General features: G+C 33.5%; 1 long non-coding RNA gene across 3 annotated transcripts; it reads left to right on the forward strand.

Moving 5' to 3' along the window:
• The first annotated feature begins 1,162 nt into the window (after nucleotides 1-1,162).
• Nucleotides 1,163-18,179, forward strand: LOC141720364 (uncharacterized). Of its 3 annotated transcripts, XR_012574271.1 has the most exons (6): nucleotides 1,163-1,412; nucleotides 1,511-1,767; nucleotides 1,989-2,044; nucleotides 4,331-4,376; nucleotides 4,449-4,521; nucleotides 17,811-18,179. It is a non-coding gene; the product is annotated as an uncharacterized LOC141720364 (long non-coding RNA). The 3 variants fall into 3 exon arrangements; XR_012574263.1 differs by lacking the exon at nucleotides 1,511-1,767 and having other exon boundaries at nucleotides 17,800-18,179; XR_012574262.1 differs by lacking the exon at nucleotides 1,511-1,767.
• Nucleotides 18,180-20,191: the final 2,012 nt, after the last annotated feature.

Raw genomic sequence — 20,191 nt, forward strand, 5'->3', positions numbered from 1 at the left:
TATCTTCAAATTTTGAATCCAATAAAATCTGAATATAATAAAACTTGATCAGTACTAAATTCCATAGAAAAATCATGATTTGATTCCAACATTTTTTTTATATAAATACGTTAATAAACCGCGCGAAGCGCGGTTATTTCACATAATGATGTAATAAAAAGGGATAAAGAAGATAACGGAAGCACTAAAGTAAACTAATATCCCATGGTTGCTATAAATTGCTTTGCAAATTTAAACCTCAGTATTTTTTACGCTACAAGGTAGAATGATAAAAGGATCCAACCATGAAAGAATCTTGCCAACGGTAAGGAAAGGCAAAAGCTCTAGGAAACTCATACCAGTTTTTGGTCATTTTTACAATAGCCGATATGTTCCTGTTGCGTTCAGCCGATATTTAAATCAATTTACCATCTTCGTAATGATAAATTTGGTTTTTACTACTATTCCTCATGTTTCTCCTAAAATTAATATACTATATTCTTTTTTTAACCTCTGAAATATTACAGATACAGATATCTATAAATATTTATACAGCATCTTCCATTAAAATTTTTAAAATCAACTCTGTTATCATAATATTCTCCTAAAACTTCTACTTTCTATTTAAATCCATTTACCATCTTCATATTTTCTAATTTCATTTTTATTATCATTTTTCTATTTTTCTTAAAATCAACTTATCATATTATATCTTTCCTAAAATTTTCTTTTTATTTGTAGCCTATAAAATATCATAAAGATAAGTATCTATAAATATATTTTCTCAATATTTTGTAAAATCGTTACATAAGTATATTACATATTATATATGTAATAGTAAAGGAGAACATGAGGCATAACTCCTCTATATATTTTTGTAATTTTCTCAAATTTTCAGATTACTAAATAGAAAAAAATATTATATTGATTATTGACTAATAAATAATATAACTTTATGATATTATATTTATGAATAATGAGAGAGCGACTCATCGGAGTAAACATGTTTAAGGAGAGAACGATTTTTTAAATTTTTTGATTTAATATATTTATTTATTATTTATAATTTTATAATGATAAAGATATACAAGAAACTAAAAAATGAAATATTATTTTAGAAGTCCGCTGTTACAGAGGAGGATTCCCGTGGCTGAAGTGTCATTGCTCGAATAGATTAAAACTATTTCTCATGCTTCTACGCTCATTTCCATTTATCTGTATTCGTTCATCGTCTACTTGTAACTGTAGGGGAAATTAGCAATCGAGCAATTAGTGCAAAGTAAATCAACAGACAAATATTTTAATCTTTCACTTCCAATCAGTTTTAGCCTATTTATTTCAAAAAGGCAATGTCCAACCTATTTATTATGTATAATAAACATAAGATATGGGCTGAAAGAAGAGACGGTTAACAGCTTTTTCCGTTCAATCAGGTTTGTTGCTGCATCTATCATAGTATTTTTAAATGGAATAAAATGGTTGGAGATTGTTCCTTTATTGTTAAAACTTCAATTTTTTGGGGTTATTTCAGGTAATAAGGGATGAAAGATTCGTTAATGGGGTTGAAGCTTTCTTTGTTTGAAGTTGTTTCTTCGTTGTCTACTACATTTCCCCATTTTTAACCTCTCATTTCTATTTCTTTTCGCCTTTTGAAAAAAAAAACTCAAGATCACTCAGTACGTTTTTGTTGTGATTATTTTGATTAGTAAGTTGGATTCTTATGATGCTTAGTTACTTGTAAACCTAGTTGTTGCAGCCATACTAGCACTACAGAAGTGCTTGAAACTGGTAATTAGATTTTCTCTTTCCTTGCTGTTAGCAGGTTATAAAGTGACATATTTTTTATATCAATTTTTCATTCTGTTCTTTACGTATGTGGTTTTAGTAGCATCTTGCCACTAACCTTGATTAATTATTATACCTTACCTTCGGCATTTTTTCTGCTTTACTCTACTGAGGTTTCAAGTAGGCTCTCAGTAGTGAATAATGTTTGTTATATGTTCCTGCAGGACAACTGATTAAATGGCTAAGAGACCAGCTTCACACTTTAGCGGATTTACACAATGTATCAGTTACTTTTCCCATCTCAGTACTACCTATATGTGTATTCTCCGCATGCTTCGTTCATTTTTAATTTATTATGTTAGAATTTGATCCTGCCAAGGTATAATTATTATATCCTTATATATAATTAGAGTAAAGCAGATAATATGGTACGGTAAGGCATGGTTTGGTTGTCACCGTCCTACTAACACTTAAACAACTAAACCTACAAAATACTCAAAACAAAGCAACATCTAACTAGCATAGTAATATTTGAAATCACATACGTCAATAGTTCTAGAAGAAACTTTCCTATTAATTTGTTAACTTCTTTTCATTAAAATTAAACTTTTAAAATTTGAAAAAAATAATACGGTTTCTAAAAAATAAATGTATAATATATCATAAATAATATGATATTATCATTTCTAATAAATAAATATTAACTAGAAAGTTTTATAAAAATAGATTAAAATAAATAACATAATTTATGTTAAATGCAAGTGGAAATAATGTAATAAATAAAAAATAATAATATCAAATCAAAAGTAATGTATTAAATTCAGTAACACCATTTAAAAATAATATTAATACATGGAATATAAATTATTAAATAATCAATTACATTATTTATGTTTACGCATATTGAAAGTATAATACAAGTAAAAATATAACACAAAATTAAATTTCAATTATTAAAATAAAAATTATTATTAATACAATCGAAAGTAATGTATTAAATTCGATAACACCATTTAAAAATAATATTAATACAAGTGAAAATAATTTATTAAATAATCAATTATATCATTCATGTTTATACTAAAAATATGCATATGAATAATTAAAAATCAAAATCATTAAATATAATCATACAAAAATTAAAAACCATTCACTTAATTTTTTTTATAAAAATTAAAAAAAAACACCAAAAAACACATAAAAAAATTAATAAAATCACGTGCATTGCACGGGTATAAAGCTAGTGACAAAAAATACTCTCTATCTTCAATAATTTTTTTAAAAATATCCAAGAGCCGGGAAACATAATATTTTTTGGCTCTTTATCAAAAAATATTACCTCCTTGTTATATTGATCTAAACTTGCACACCTAACTAACTTCCCTTGGTGGGGGAGAAAAGCCTAAAGTGGTAAAAGATCTTTGTCAAGGATAGACAGTTAAGTATTAACATCTGATCTTCATTGCAAATTCATATCCCTATTGCTCTATGGTATTCTACCAACAATTGTGTTATTTTTTATTTTTAAGTCTTTATTAAGGGTTTTTTTTTAGTTTATGAGCAACCATCGCAACTGGGACATCTCTAACTAAATTAAGTTGAAAATAGGATGAACTTAATATTTAAGTAGTGGCCAAAAAATGAACATAATTAAAAAATACAAAGGCTAGATACATGACTTGAAACTTTCTGATAGATATATTATGGTAGATATTTCATATTTAATAGACTATGCATTCTCTCGCTTATCATACAGAAATAGATAATTATCTTATATTATATTATTTATTAAGCTATTTAAAGTTGACAATTTTGTTGTTGATCTTAAATTTTGGGCGCTTGCAGTTTAGCTAATTTCATCTCAGGCTTCTAAATTAATATGCAGATTTAGATACCTCTTTATTAACGATTCAAATTAGAACTAACATAAGTTAGAAGTGTGTAAAAACTTAAATCAAATGACAAACTTAAATCAAATGACAACCAGTTTAGCATAATGTGAAGTCAAAATATTTTGAATGTGAGTTTCATACCCACCGAATTCTGTAATTCTTGATTTGCTGTCAAACAAATTAAGCTAAAATTAAAAAAAGTCTAGACATAATATTTACATTATACTCATAAGAATATATTGGGATTTCTCTATTTAGTGCATGTCTGCCTAATAATTTTCGGGCAAATATATTACATAACATGAATACAACTGAACAATTTCTTATGCAAATCAATTAAAAAGTTCGTTTGGAGTATTCCTTTAATTTATGTCGGATGGTATTAGAGGAAAAATAGGACTTGGCTCATTTCCACACATTATAGCACGTAAAAGTTCAAACGGTATAAATCTTGTTTCTGGCGTTTAGTGATGATATAATTGTGTTGTTGTTGCATTTCCTGTAGATGAAACTTGCAACTGTGAACCTAGAATTTTAAAATTTTCCTTTATCCATTATGAGCTTCATCTTTACATTATTACTTATAGCTTATTGATTCAAGAAGCAATAGTGCATCAATCCTTGAATATCAGGGATTAAGACTAACCCATCCTTTTTCACTGGAAATTTTCCAGGCATCCCAAATACGACTCCATACCATTATATGCCTCAGTTAAACAGGTGTTCTTAAAACTAAGCTTGTGCTATTTTCTGTTAAAAGCTTATCAAACTAAATGTAACTCGAAACTGCAGGTTGTATGGGGCACTGAGCTACATAATCTACTTCAAATGGGATTTGATGCTAACAATAATCTTGGGCCAACCAGTAATTTCCATGTTAGGTCACACTTTCACTGTAGAGGGGGTGAATACAGTGTTTATCACAATCAAATCAAACTTCAAGAACTTATGTAACAGAAAACAAACTTTATTTAAACAATAAACTCTGTTACAATCTGGAACTGTTATCTCTCAGTGATGAACAAAATATCACGAGAGCTGCTAGAGTTATACTTAATAATATTCTCGATAATTATAACACATATAGTGTAAACTCTATTTCTGTGTTTATATACTACACAGTTACAAGATATTCGCTAATTGATATGTAATATAATTCTGCTTCCTAAAATATATCAATCAGATATCTTCTATTCCAAGTATTCCATTCTTCACGGAATTCCTTCTTCATGCATATCTCTTCTTATGTTTATCTTGATCTTCTTAACTTTAATCAGCTACTGTCCTTATCTGATCGTCCTTCAGCACTTAAGTTCTGATATCTATCTCCCGATAACATAAGTACTGATATCCCTTAAGTTCTGACTTCCAGTATAAGTACTGATCAGTTAAGTACTGATTTGTTCTGTTCAAATAAGATCTGAAATCTAAACATAAAACATATTAACCATGACATTATCAAATATATCTAACAATCTCCCCCAACTTGTAAATTAACAAAATATACAAGTTTAACAGATATTTGATGATGTCAAAAACATTAAGTACAAATGCATGAGAAATAGACAAGATAACTACAACTTACAGTCCTTAAAGTTTTTACCAATTCAACTTCTGATAACAACTTCAATCTGTATAAATATCAGAATTTAAGCAGTTGTAGATCTTCGACTTGGCTTCATCATTTTCTGATCTCTCTGATGTCAGGAGTTGTTCTGAGATAATTCTTCAACAAACATTTCTCAGCATATCTGAGTTCATCAATCATTCTCTGTTTGACATCTTTAAGCTCTGCAGTATCTTCACCAGTTTGAAATATTGCAGCTCTGAGATCAATAACCTTTGCTTTTCTCAACTCCCGATCTAGTCTTATGACATAAGCTTTATTAGACTCTAGATTGAATTCAAGCCCCTTAATACCAAGATATGTTCTGATCTGTGCAGTATTAGGCTTCATATCAACAATATCACCATTGTGATTTCTGTACTTTGGAACATATCTGCTGTCAGACTTAACAGAATAAAGTCTTTTCTGTCTCTGAATCTGTTCCTTTAAGTAGTTTGCAGCAGTCTCTGTTATTCTGTCATCCACTTGAAGTAAGAACAATACATGCTCCAATTCTTCAAAATACTTCAACGGAATGGCATTTTGTCTTATATGATAAACCCTACCATCTGTCATGAAATACAACATGATGTATTCTTTCAAGTAGGTATGGTAAACCATCTGTACAGATTCTAGTTGATTCAATCTTTCAGGAGTTGCTCCAATACCTGGTTCACACAAGGAAGTTGGATCATCAGTAGTGTTGTGTACTCTTCTTTCATCAGCACTTCCCAATCCAGTTTTATCTCTAGCTTCCTTTCCAGTAACTACTCTTGCTTCAAAACCACTTGAAGTAGTCTTCAAAGATTGAGTCTGTTTTGCTTTAGTGAATCCTGGTAGGAGTGTTTTAGATTTATTTTCTGATATCAAGTTAACTTGAGCACTGTCAGAGGTTACTTGCTTCTTCTGAATATCAGAACTTACAATTTCTTGACTCTGAACAACTTGAGCCATGTCAGAGATTGTTTTAAGAACTTTTCTTGAAGTCAGAGCAAGATTATCTTTTCCATCAGTAATTTCTTCTTCCTCAGGAGGTACATAAGGCTTGATAGGTTCACCAACCTTTTCTTTACCCTTGGATCTTGGATCTATCTGTGGTTGTGATCTAGCCAAAGTTTCTTCAGTATGTATCCTTTCTTTGATCACAATGCCTTTAGGTTTTGGAAGTAACTTTTTACCAGAAGCTTCAGATTTAGATGTGACTTTCTCTGATTTAAGTCTGGCTTCTTCTTCCTTTAAACTTTCCAAGTCCATCCCTGGATTTTCTTGAAGAAATAACTGTCTTGACATTTCCTCATCAAGATCTAGAAGTTCATCAGAACTTATCCTTTTACCAGCAGCAGAACTTATTCTTTTCCCAGTATCAGAACTTGTTCTGTGACTAGCTTGTCTTGATGTAAACCTTCTACCTTGACTATGACCACTACCCATTCCAGAGTTTCCTTGGTCATCTTTTCCATCATCCTTTCCTTGCAGTGACTTGTTGGTTTTGCATTTGGACTTAATTACCTTCTCCCCCTTTTTGGCATCAGCAGGTAATAAAAGAGAGATAAGTAGTTCCACTGAGGTCTGGATTTCAGTAAGTTGCGATTGCTGAGAAGCTTGATTTGTCAGAATTTGATCAATCTGAGCTTGTTGCTTCTCTTGAGTTTTCTCAATATAAGCAACCCTGTCAATGGTAGGTTGGAAGAACTTTTTCTTATCAAGTTTCCAAACTTGTTCCTGTTTAATAAAGTTCTCCTGAATCTTGTGTAGCTCTGCATGAGTATTGGAATGAAGACCTTGTAGATGTTTAGTACTCAATGCAGTGACTCTAAGCTGGGTTTTAAAATCATCAGAATTTAAGATTTCATCAGCTTTAGTCAAGTGCTCAGCAAGATGTAAAGCATTTGGAACACATGAAACTGAGTTCCATTCCTTAGTCCACTCCTGACCTGCAGGAGTTTCACTCCAAGGTACTGGTGCATCCTTGATAACAAACTCCTTTAGCAGTTCAGACTTAGGAAGAGTCAATGGAGGAGTATGTCCTGAAGGACCTGCTGCATCAGCATCTACAGTTGTAGCAGCTTCACCAGTATCTCCAACATTTGCAGCATCAGAACTTAAAGAATCAGTATCTTCTGATAAGACAACTGTGTGAGTAGCAATGGAGGCTTCAACATCCTCTAATTGCTGATCGGATTCTAAGTTCTGATCAACAGCCATATCCTGATGCTCACCTAAAATCTGATCATCATCTTGATGCAGAGAAGGTGATAGTGATAACTCAGGAGTTTGAACAGCATCAGTAACAGGTGTTGTGGAAGGATTATTTGTTGTTGGAGCTTCTAACAAAAGTATTTCAGGCACAACCAAGTTCTGAATATCAATTTCAGCACTTGTGCCTGGATCAACAAGAGATATAGAAGGTGAATTAGCCTTGTCAGATACAGGTTCCTGAGATTGAGTTGACGGAGAAGAAGTGACTGGAGCAAATTCCTTGTCTTGCGAGATCAGAGATTCCTGATCCCCTTCCTTAGCTGCTTCCTCCTCATCATCTGAAACTGGCCTCTGTGCCCTCTGTTTCTTGTACTTCCTTGTTGATGTGGATTCCTTGGGAGTTGCAGGAACCGTCATACGTCTAAGCCTCTTGAGAAGCCTAGAACCCCCAATTGCAGAATCCTTCTGAGAAGTTGCCTTCTCAGCTTCATATATCATAGGTTCTGAAGATGGAATCTGATCCTCAGAATCTGATCCATCTCTCAAAGTAATCCTCCGCTTCTTCTGAGATGTTTGAGGAACAGTCTTTGTTCTCTTTGGCTTAGAGGATGTAGGCTTCACAGTAGGTGCTGAAGAAGAAGGTTGAGCATTCTGTGAAGTGGAGAGATAGGATTTGAGATAAGTTCTGAGGGTAGGTTGAGTAGAATGAGAGGTAGGGACTGAGGTTGATGGATTTTGGTTATGGTGAGTTGGTTGAACATTTGAGTAAACAGATTTGTAAGTAGCTGGATCAGCATTTACCAGAATCTGTTTCACAGACTGAGGAATCTGTAATTGTCTCACCATTGATTTCTTTGTGTCAGCATTTATCAGGTCGTTAAAGTACCTTTTTGCAACCTTAAAAGGTGGGGTTTGAGTGCTGACTAACTGGGGTTCAGCAGTACAATACGTATAAATAAGTTGACAGAATCTAGCAAAATAAACAACATCTCGATCCTCTGTCATCCTATCCCCAATAAAACCAATTATTCCAGTTGCAAAATCAAAATGAGTTTGATGGATAATAGCATACCCGATGTGCTGACTTAGAATTGGGATGGCATCAAAATTTGAACACTTGTTGCCAAAGGCCTTGGTGATGCAATCGAAGAAGAAACTCCATTCTCTTCTGATATTAGCCCGTTTCAATTGTCCAAGTTTCGTCAGACTCTTTTCATATCCCAATTCAGCCATTAACTCCCGAAGGGCTGAGTCCTCTGGAACTGAGAAAGTACAATCCTCTGGAAGATGTAAAGCCCTGCGTACTGTACCAGGAGTGACTACAAAAGATGAATCACCCACTTGGAAAATAATACTGGGAGTTCCACGGTTACCACCATCATCAAAAACGCCAGTCCTCCAGAACCTCAGAACTTGTTGACTTGAAAAGAATTCAGGCTGAGTTAAGGCGTACCCAACCTCACTATGTGCAAGAAGATCTTGCACAAAATGCAATTCAGATGGAGCTTCAGTATGATCAAGAATTGCAGCATAGTTGTTTGGAACGAACTTTGCTCCATCAATGATTAAATCCTTTGGTGCCATGTGAAAAAAATATTGAAATTCGAGTATGCCTGTTAGGTGTTTGAGATAATATCTGTATGAAAACAACGGAAATAGTAAAGTGAAAGAGAGTAAAAGTAAGAAGAGAGATAGAAGATGAAGAAATTAAAAAGATTAAAGAAATCTTCTCTCTGCTGTACTTATACAAAAAAAATGTTACCGTTGGACACCTGTCAGACATGCAGTAATAACGGATAGTTACTGGGCTCGAGAAAACAGTAATCATGACTTACCCATTTGCCGAGTTTCAAGGAAAAAAAACTGTTCCTTTTATCAAGGGAAACAATTCAAATTTTAACCCGTTATCACTGATTGGATTGTTTTTCACTGCAACATTAATATTCTGAAAATGAATCATGTTAAAAATGACCGAGATAATTTCTATGAATAAGTGCTGACGGAGAATCAGAACTTAAATAAAAACAAAATTTAAATGGTCATCAGAATATCAATCAGGATTTATCAACACAAGATAAAATAACTCAGAGACAAAATCTTGAAGTAAAGACAGTTTTCATTAATATATCAAGTCAATACATATATGAAATAGAAATTACATTAATACAAGATTTTCCCTAAGCTTCTAATCCTAACATCAACAGCTTTAGTCCTAGCTAAGAAGCCTGACAAAGCTGAGGATGAAGAAGAACAGGAAGAAGACGAGATTAAGTCATCTTCCTCTTCCTATCTTCGACAAACAAGAGAGCGAGTCGAATGATTCGCTCTTGCTGACGGATACGACGAAGGTGAAGGTCTCTTCGAACGGCCACCAGATCACGTTTGATAACCTCTGGAAATTGAATCCAGAGATTGTGAGGGATGTTGGTGATAGGGTAGGGAGTTGGAATTCCATTCAAAAAGACATGCACCGTCTCATCACCGTAATTGTAGAACCAGCCAAATTCAGCCATTTGTGATAGTAAATGAAAAACAAAACTGAATTTGTGATACAAGTGTGATGAGAAGACTAATGTGAAGTGGCTGCATATATAGGCAAGAGAATGTCAAGAGACACAAAGATATTGAATGCAGACAGGTAGAATTAATTCTACCTCGTCTCCCTAGACCTTGAAAAAGAATAACAGTCATTGGAAAAAGAATGTGCACATGTAACAAGAGTGAACTGTTCAAGGACGAGTGCCATTATGTTTTAACCATAGACTATTTAATCTTCCACTTCAACATTTCGAAATTAATCTGAGACTGTTACCAAATTTTACTCACAGATAAGTCAAGTAAAGGGTTAGACTGAAAAATCAGAACTTAGACCTATACCAGAACTTAACAGTCATCAGAACATAATGTCTTAACTCGAACAAGGAATATCTATCTTAGTAAATACTCATACAAGTTCTTAGTTATGAACGTCAGAACTTAATCATCAGAACGTGGAACTAGAACTTGTCCTCAGAATTTGTGCAGAAGTGACACAATGACTGTTTATCTAAAATAACATAGACCACCACAGAAATTTCATCATTCATATGGAGTGATGTGTGTGTGCATTAAGCTAAATAACAGACAAAGAGTAAAGTCTGATCTACTTCAGTACATCTTAGAAATAAGTCATAATTAAAATTTTGCTAAAGAGCTGTCATTATCCTGAAACCTACTGATAAATGAGTTCATGCATGAGTCCACCTCTACTGTTTTGTGCTAATTTTATGCATCTTTTGAAATTCTATTTTACAGAGGCTTCTCAGTGTAAGTGAGTCACGACTGTTTATTAGAATTTATGCTATTATCAGAGTATTTCTCCAGTAATCATAGAGTGTGAAAAGTCACCAAGAAAAATATTTTGCTTTTCTAATGCATATTTACTTAATACCAGCAATGCACTTGGGTCGTCCCATTCACATTTTTACTCTAGATCTCAAAGGAGTACCTGATATTATTCTTTGATTCTTTTTCTTTTTCTTTTGATAAGTGAGGTTTATCAGCACTTAGTACATTCAGCAGTTTTACTAGAATCAGAACTTAAACAGATGAGTAGCATTATTCTAATTTGTGACTTAGTAATAAGATATACAAAGTAAACTTAACTAAGCTCAGTTATCAGAATTTGCTTGTGTCATAAGATTTCCACATAAATAATTACTTCTTTCATGGGATCATTTGTTTATTGAAGACTAGTAGGTCAGTATCTAGCACAGTTATCCTCATGGGATTAAATAGTTACTGAAACAGACATATCACTTATCAGAGTTTAGAAACATATATCAGACAACAGTCAGTACTTAAAGACATTTATCAATTAATGCACAGAATATACAAAGTGATTAATTCTGTAAATACTGATCATAAAGTCTGATAACATAGAACAAGTTTAAGCAGATTTAGAGAAAGAACCTGAAATCATTCCAAGTTCATTTACCAATTTTGAAAAGGTAGCTTCACACAGTGGTTTTGTGAAGATATCTGCTACTTGTTGATCTGTGGGAACAAAATGCAATTCCACTGTACCTTCATCCACATGTTCCCTGATGAAATGGTACCTGATGCTGATGTGCTTTGTCATAGAGTGTTGAACTGGATTACCTGTCATAGCAATAGCACTTTGATTATCACAGTAAATAGGGATTTTGAAATATGTTAACCCATAATCCAGTAACTGATTCTTCATCCAGAGAATCTGTGCACAGCAGCTTCCTGCAGCAATATACTCTGCTTCTGCAGTTGATGTGGAAATTGACTTTTGTTTCTTGCTATACCAAGAAACCAACCTGCCTCCAAGAAATTGGCAGCTTCCACTTGTGCTTTTCCTGTCAATTTTGCAACCTGCAAAATCTGCATCTCTGTAATCAGTAATATCTACTGAATTACCAGTATCCTTATCCAGTTTTGTTGCAGTGGCCATGGGAGTGGATGCACTTGAACAGTCTTGCATTCCAAATTTCTTCAGCAAGTTTCTGGTATACTTAGATTGACAAATAAAAGTTCCTTCTTCAGTCTGCTTGACTTGAAGGCCCAGAAAATAACTAAGTTCTCCCATCATACTCATCTGATATCTTGACTGCATTAGGTTGGCAAACTTTTTGCAAAGTTTGTCATTTGGAGACCCAAAAATAATATCATCAACATAAATCTGGATCAGAAGTAAGTCCCTGCCATGATTGAGATAGAACAATGTTTTGTCAATAGTTCCTCTGTTGAATCCACTTTCCAGAAGAAACTGAGCTAAAGTCTCATACCATGCTCTTGGAGCTTGCTTAAGTCCATAAAGTGCTTTATCAAGCCTGTAGACATAATCTGGATGTTTGGAATCTACAAAGCCTGGAGGTTGTTCAACATATACTTCCTCTTCCAATTCTCCATTGAGAAAAGCACTTTTCACATCCATTTGAAAGACAGTAAACTTTTTGTGAGCAGCATAAGCCATGAATATCCTTATGGCTTCTAACCTAGCAACTGGAGCAAATGTTTCATCATAGTCAATTCCCTCCTGTTGAGAATATCCTTTTGCAACCAGCCTTGCCTTGTTCCTTACAATTATGCCATCACTGTCAGTTTTGTTTCTGAATACCCACTTTGTACCAACAACCGATCTATTCTTGGGTCTTGGCACTAAGGTCCAGACTTTGTTTCTTTCAAATTCATTCAACTCTTCCTGCATTGCTTGCACCCAATCAGCATCTTGAAGAGCTTCTTCCACTTTCTTTGGCTCAGACTGAGAGAGAAAAGAATTGTAAAGACATTCATTCGAAGTACCTGTTCTAGTTCTGACACCTGCCTCAGGATTTCCAATTATTAAATCAGGTGTATGTGATTTTGTCCACTTCCTTGCAGATGGAAGATTTTCTCTAGAACTGGATGCTCCCCCATGATTCATGCTGTCTTCGGTTTCATTTTCTGATGCTCCCCCTGAAACTATGCTCTCTGAGTTGGATCCTTCAGTATTTAGATTTTCAGCACTGTCAGTACTTGGCTTATCAGAACTTGACGAATCAGAATTTGAAGAGCCAGATGTATGTTCTGATGCTTCTTGAGATGTGATAATATCTTGAATATGCTCCCCCTGCATTGGTGCATCTTCCTTTGACGTAGTCACCACAGTTTCAATAACATCAGAGTTTAATCCATCAGAATTTACAGTATCAGGACTTAGACTGTCAGGACTTGAGATATCAGAATATGAATCTTCATTTTCAAATCTCAGCTTATCATGATCAATGCAATCTTCAAGTCCAGTGATCTTCTTGTCATCAAAAGAGACATTGATAGATTCCATGACCACTTTTGTTCTCAAATTATAGACTCTGAAGGCTTTTGTAGAAAGTGGATATCCTACAAAGATTCCCTCATCAGCTTTTAGATCAAACTTGGATAGCTGTTCAGGATGAGTCTTGAGAACAAAACATTTACATCCAAATACATGAAAGTATTTGAGATTTGGCTTCTTGTTCTTCACCATCTCATATGGTGTTTTTCCATGCTTGTTAATGAGTGTTGCATTTTGAGTAAAACAAGCAGTCTGCACAGCTTCAGCCCAGAAATAGGTTGGAAGCTTTGCTTCTTCAAGCATTGTTCGTGCAGCTTCAATTAGAGTTCTATTCTTCCTTTCAACAACTCCATTTTGCTGTGGAGTTCCAGGAGCAGAAAATTCTTGCTTTATTCCATGATTTTTGCAGAACTCTTCCATTATCAAATTCTTGAATTCAGTGCCATTATCACTCCTCAAAATTTTCACAGAATCTTTGATCAATTTATCCAGATGTTTGACATGATCAATCAGGATAGATGCAGTTTCACTTTTTGTGTGCAAGAAATACACCCATGTGTATCTGGTGAACTCATCTACTATGACCAACGCATATTTCTTCTTTGCAATAGACATGACATTCACTGGACCAAATAGATCAACATGAAGTAGATAATAAGGCTCAAGAATTGACGATTCAGTCTTGCTCTTGAACGAAGATTTTCTTTGTTTAGCCTTCTGACATGAGTCACAAAGACCATCAGGAACAAACACTGATTTTGGCAGTCCTCTCACAAGATCTTTCTTGATCAGTTCATTTATCTTGTTGAAGTTTAAATGAGAGAGTTTCTTGTGCCAATTCCAGCTTTCTTCAGTTGAGGCTCTACTCACTAAACAGATTGCAGAACCATCAGAACTTGTTGAAAGCTTAGCTTCATAAATGTTACCACGCCTGAATCCCTTCAGAACAATTTTTCCTTTAGATTTACTAACTATTTCACAATGTTCTGCAAAGAAATCAACATGATAACCTCTGTCACAGATTTGACTTATACTCAGTAAGTTGTGTTTAAGTCCTGAGACTAGAGCTACATCTTTAATGATGACATTCCCAAGATTGATATTGCCATATCCCAAAGTTTTTCCAATGTTGCCATCTCCATAAGAAACACTTGGGCCAGCTTTCTCCACAAAGTCTGATAGCAGGGCCTTATTTCCAGTCATGTGTCCTGAACATCCACTGTCCAGAACTAAAATATTTTTCCTGTTGCCCTGCAATCAAAAAGACCACTAATTATTAGTTTTAAGGACCCAGACTTGCTTGGATCCTTTGGCCTTTTTAGGTTTGTTAACATTTGCAGCGGTTTTAACATCAGATTTTATGTTAACAGTTTTCTTATCAGAACTTATACTAGAAGGAACAACAGAAACTTTCTTTAAAGAAGGTTTTATTTGATAATAATCATAGTACAAACTATGATATTCCTTACAAGTATAAATGGAATGCCATAAACTACCACAATGAAAACAAGGATTTTGTGGTTTGTATCTAACAGACTGACTCTTAACTCCTGACTTTGTAGATAAGGAGTTAATATTCTTATTCTTCCTGCAAAAAGAAGCCAGATGGTTAGAACTTCCACAGTTATAACATGCTTTCCTAGGAGCATCAGGAATAGATTTATAGTTATTGCTTTTATTCACACCTTCCTTTCCATTCCTGTTTTTCCTAGGTGATTTTACCTTGTTTGCATTCTTAACATCTTTCAGCTTATGCTTAAGCTGCTTCTTTGTCATTAAGCCTATGTTAACTTCAGCTGTCTTTTCCTGTTTTAGTTTGTCAGAAGCTAATTCCTTTTTAACTTCTGATTTCTCAGTTTCGGATTTTTCAGTTACAAACTTAACAGGTTTTAACTTCGGCTTTTGCTTATCAACAGGCTTAATTTCTTCAGTTCCTTTTTCATTATTTTCTTCATAACCTAAGCCCTCTTTCCAGTTTCCACTGCTCAGCAAATTTTGAGTTGTTTTGCCAGAGTTAGTCCAAGTTCTGATAATCTCTCTCTCCTTTTCTAACTCAGTTTTTAGAGATTTATTCATTTTTAGCACTTCATCCCTAACATAAAAAGCATCATCTCTATCCTTCTGAGTTTGATGAAACATGACTAACTCTTTTTCTAAGAAATTGTTTCTTTTCTTAAAAGCAAGATTTTCAGAAGTTAATCTTTCACATGTTAAAGTTTGATCTCTATAACTAACAAACATGGTTTTAAGATATCTTCTCAACTCATTAATATCATCAGTATGAAAAGCATAAGTAGTCTGAGGTACCTTTGTTTCAGCAGTTTCAGAACTGCTCTCAGAACTTGATTTTTCAGCATTTGCCATCAATGCATAGTTCTCCTCACTTTCAGAGTCTGAGGTGTCTGTCCAGCTTTTCTGCTTTGTGACAAGAGCTTTGCCTTTGTCATTCTTGGTCTTCTTGCACTCAGGAGATATGTGGCCTTTCTCACCACAATTATAACATTTAACATTAGCATAATCTCCTCTGTCAGACTTTCCTCCTTTTCCTTCAGATCTTCTGAAACTCTTCTTATCAGAACTTATGCCTTTCCTGGAAAACTTCTTTCCCTTCCTGAACTTCCTGTATGCAATCTTTGTGATTCCTTTCACCATAAGAGCACACAGCTTCATTATCTCCTCATCAGCATCAGTTTCAGGCAAGCTTTCAGAATCTGAGTCATCATCACTCTCAGAACTTGATGACTCAGTATCAGATTTTATGATAAGAGCTTTACCCTTATCTTTCTTTGAGGAAGGTGGTTTGGGGGATTCCTCTTCAACCTTGAGAGCAACTGTCCTTGACTTTCCTCCTTTTCTCTTGCTTCTTTGTTCCATCTCAAGTTCATGAGTCTTGAGCATTCCATAGATTTCATCAAGAGTTGTTTCATCAAGATTGTAGTTGTCTCTTATTGTTGTTGCCTTCAAATCCCAACATTCAGGAAGAGCTAACAGGAATTTGAGGTTTGTATCTTCAAGATCATACTCCTTATTAACCAATGACAAGTCATTCAAGAGTTTGACAAATCTTTCATACACATCAGTCAATGACTCATTAGTCCTAGAGTCAAAGTGTTCATACTCTTGAGTGAGTATTGTCTTCCTGTTCTTCTTAACTGTTTCAGTTCCTTGACACCTTGTCTCCAGTGCATCCCATATCTCCTTAGCAGTCTTGCAGTTGATTACCCTGTTTGACATTACATTATCAATGGCACTATGCAATAAGTGACGTACCTTGGCATCCTTAGCAATAGATGCTATATCTTCAGCAGTGTAATCATTCTTTTCCTTTGGTACGGTCATTGCTGCTTCACCTGGAACTACAACAGCGAGCTTGGTAGGTTTGTGAGGCCCTTCCCTGATTCTATCAAGGTATTCTGGATCTGTTGCTTCCAGAAACATGGTCATCCTTACCTTCCATATGGGATATTCAGATGGTCTCAATATGGGAACTCTGATAGTCTCATATCGACTCTGAATTGATGTCTTTGATGATTCCTCAGTTTTGGTAGGCTTAGTTGGAGTTTCTGTGTCAGACATGATTGTGTTTGGATCTTTAACTGTATGTATGTTAACAGATAGCTCTGATACCACTTGTTAGGTCACACTTTCACTGTAGAGGGGGTGAATACAGTGTTTATCACAATCAAATCAAACTTCAAGAACTTATGTAACAGAAAACAAACTTTATTTAAACAATAAACTCTGTTACAATCTGGAACTGTTATCTCTCAGTGATGAACAAAATATCACGAGAGCTGCTAGAGTTATACTTAATAATATTCTCGATAATTATAACACATATAGTGTAAACTCTATTTCTGTGTTTATATACTACACAGTTACAAGATATTCGCTAATTGATATGTAATATAATTCTGCTTCCTAAAATATATCAATCAGATATCTTCTATTCCAAGTATTCCATTCTTCACGGAATTCCTTCTTCATGCATATCTCTTCTTATGTTTATCTTGATCTTCTTAACTTTAATCAGCTACTGTCCTTATCTGATCGTCCTTCAGCACTTAAGTTCTGATATCTATCTCCCGATAACATAAGTACTGATATCCCTTAAGTTCTGACTTCCAGTATAAGTACTGATCAGTTAAGTACTGATTTGTTCTGTTCAAATAAGATCTGAAATCTAAACATAAAACATATTAACCATAACATTATCAAATATATCTAACATTCCAAAACTTCAGTCTTCGTAGGTCATAAAACTGCTGACATTTTCAACTTCTGTACTCTTCATATCAATCATGTCATGTTTGCAAGGCGTACTAAGTTGGATTTATAAGATATTACAAAGAAGAAGTGAATTATAAATTCCATTAACTGCCTTTGAACTCAAACTGATGCCTGATTTAAACAGTAAATCGAGAATTTTGATCATGGTAATATATTAAATATAGTACATCATGCCCGTTCCATACAATACTTTTCTGTCTTAATGGTTACATTTAATTTGATTACAGTTTTGTTTCAGGTTGATGCTCAACCATTGCGGTATAGATTTCGTTGTTTGCTCATTTTGTCTCATTTCTTGATTAACAGAAAGACTTTGAATTCACCGAGACCTGAGTGTAAATATAAATATGTTGTTTACAAGTTATATTTGGTTAGATCTAAAAACTATCTTCATATTTTTTTAGAATTGTAAAAAGTATACGATAAAATAATTTTATTTTTGTTGTAGAAGTAACAAGTGTAGTGCTCTTCTTTATGGATATTGTAGGGTACATCTTACGGAAAAGACAGATGCTCTTTTTCTCAAGATATTTAGGATAGGTCAGATTCCAGATGTGATATTGTATAACATTCTTATATGTTGTTTTTGTTATTTCGGAAATATGGATGATGCATGTTGATTGGTTGATATGGTGAGTAGGCAAGGAATCATTCCAAATGATGTTACTTGCTAGACACTTCCTTGCGGATATAAGAAAATTAGGCTCGGAATCCTATTGAAACTATAGCTTTTAAGGTGCAACAAATACTTTAGCAATATGACTTTAGCACAAATGTTTACTCTATAGATAATTTGTACTACAATTGGTGATGAAGGTACAACATCATCTGAAAGAAAAGTTGTCACTGATAATTGGGATCACTAAGTTGATGAAAGTTATAGACAAGTGATGAAGAAATGTTAGATAATTGGGATCACTAAGTTGATGAAAGCTATAGACAAGTGATGAAAAAATGTTAATTATACATGAATGCCTGAATCACTTGAGGTTAGCACATGTTCGTAGAACACAGCTATGTCAATAAGTCATTTATTTTGCTTGATCATGCTATTGTATGAAGGAGTTTCAAAATTTACAAATTTATAGAAAAAGCAGGTGAGAGGAGGTATAAAAAAACACTAAAGAAGGATGCAAGGTTAATTTTTTACAAGGATGTTCAAGCGCTCTAGGAATCAATCAAGTTGGTGAGTTGAGTTTCTAGCACCTAAGTTTGGAACTTCTGCAAAGAACTTTTATGCAAGCTTTATTTGCCTACAAGAATTAACACAAAAATTATAATATCGGTGTCAGCATTATTTTAATTCTGCAAGTGTCTTTATTACCCACAACTCATCCAAGTACTTGTGTAATTTTTCCAGTTACCCTATGATGGTCTAATTTCTCCTAATTTTATGATCCGAAAAGTAACAGCTGTTTTTTGTATAATTATTTGAGTTAATTGCACTTTGCACCCTATTATTATGTTTCAAAAACAAATTTGTACCAGAATTTTGGAAAATTCAGTTTGCACCCCTATACTTCAATTTTGGGATTCATTATGCACCCCTTTCCAGAATTTTGTTGAATTTGATAGGGGCAAAACCGGAAATTCAGCAAAAATATTAAGTAAATTAATTTCATATCTTTTAAAATAATGTTAAAAATTGAATTTTGATACAAAATTGTAAGTTTTTAATTTTTTAAATGATAATAGTAATTTGAGTATTGATTTCATTTTATATTATTAATTATAGTATTTTGTAATTTTACAAAAAAATATTTTAACAATTAATTTTGATTATATAACTTAATTTAATTAAGTAGAGTAATAAAAATTTTGAAATTGATATTAAAAAAATGATAATTGAATGTAAAATTAATAGTGTTATTTGAAAATTAAAAAAAATTATTTTATAGTTGCTATAAAATAATATACAATTTTTAATAATATTTGAATAAGATAAATTTTATTTTGATCAAGTATATTGCTGAATTTCCGGTTTTACCCCTACCCAATTCAACAAAATTATGAAAAGGGGTGCATAATGAATCCCAAAGTTGAAGTATGAGGATGCAAACTGAATTTCTTAAAGTTCTGGTACAAATTTGTTTTTGAAACATAATAGTAGGGTGTAAAGTGCAATTAACCCAAAAACCCTAATTATTTTATAAGATTGATCCTCCAATTTCTATTGTCTATATATAATTTATTAATCATTTGTGTTGCTTAATATTAAAGGCGCCTTTTGATTAACTAATTCAAAGTTACTGTTTGATTTATCTATTTAACCAAATTTTGCACGTAATATCTAAATTATTATTTAAAATATCATTCTAGACCGTGTGAAACGCGATTTTTTCACCTAGTCTTTTGTAGGAAAAACATTCGTCACAGAGGTATTCAAACATGAGTATCAACCAATGAGTTTCATAAGGTTGTTTGCAGGTGAATACATACTCTGCAGTGTTGAGAATGATTTTTGCTTACCGTTTACAATTCCAACAGGACAAACAGAAAAAGAAAAAGCAATTAGAATTTCAAAAAGACGAAGAGAAAAAGAAAAAAGCAAAGAAGCAGGTACGTTCCTTAAGAATAAATGGTTTGATGAAGACTGGAGAGGCTTGTTTTACTCGCTGA

This window comes from Apium graveolens, chromosome 1, assembly GCF_009905375.1.
Source record: "Apium graveolens cultivar Ventura chromosome 1, ASM990537v1, whole genome shotgun sequence".
NCBI lineage: Eukaryota > Viridiplantae > Streptophyta > Magnoliopsida > Apiales > Apiaceae > Apium > Apium graveolens.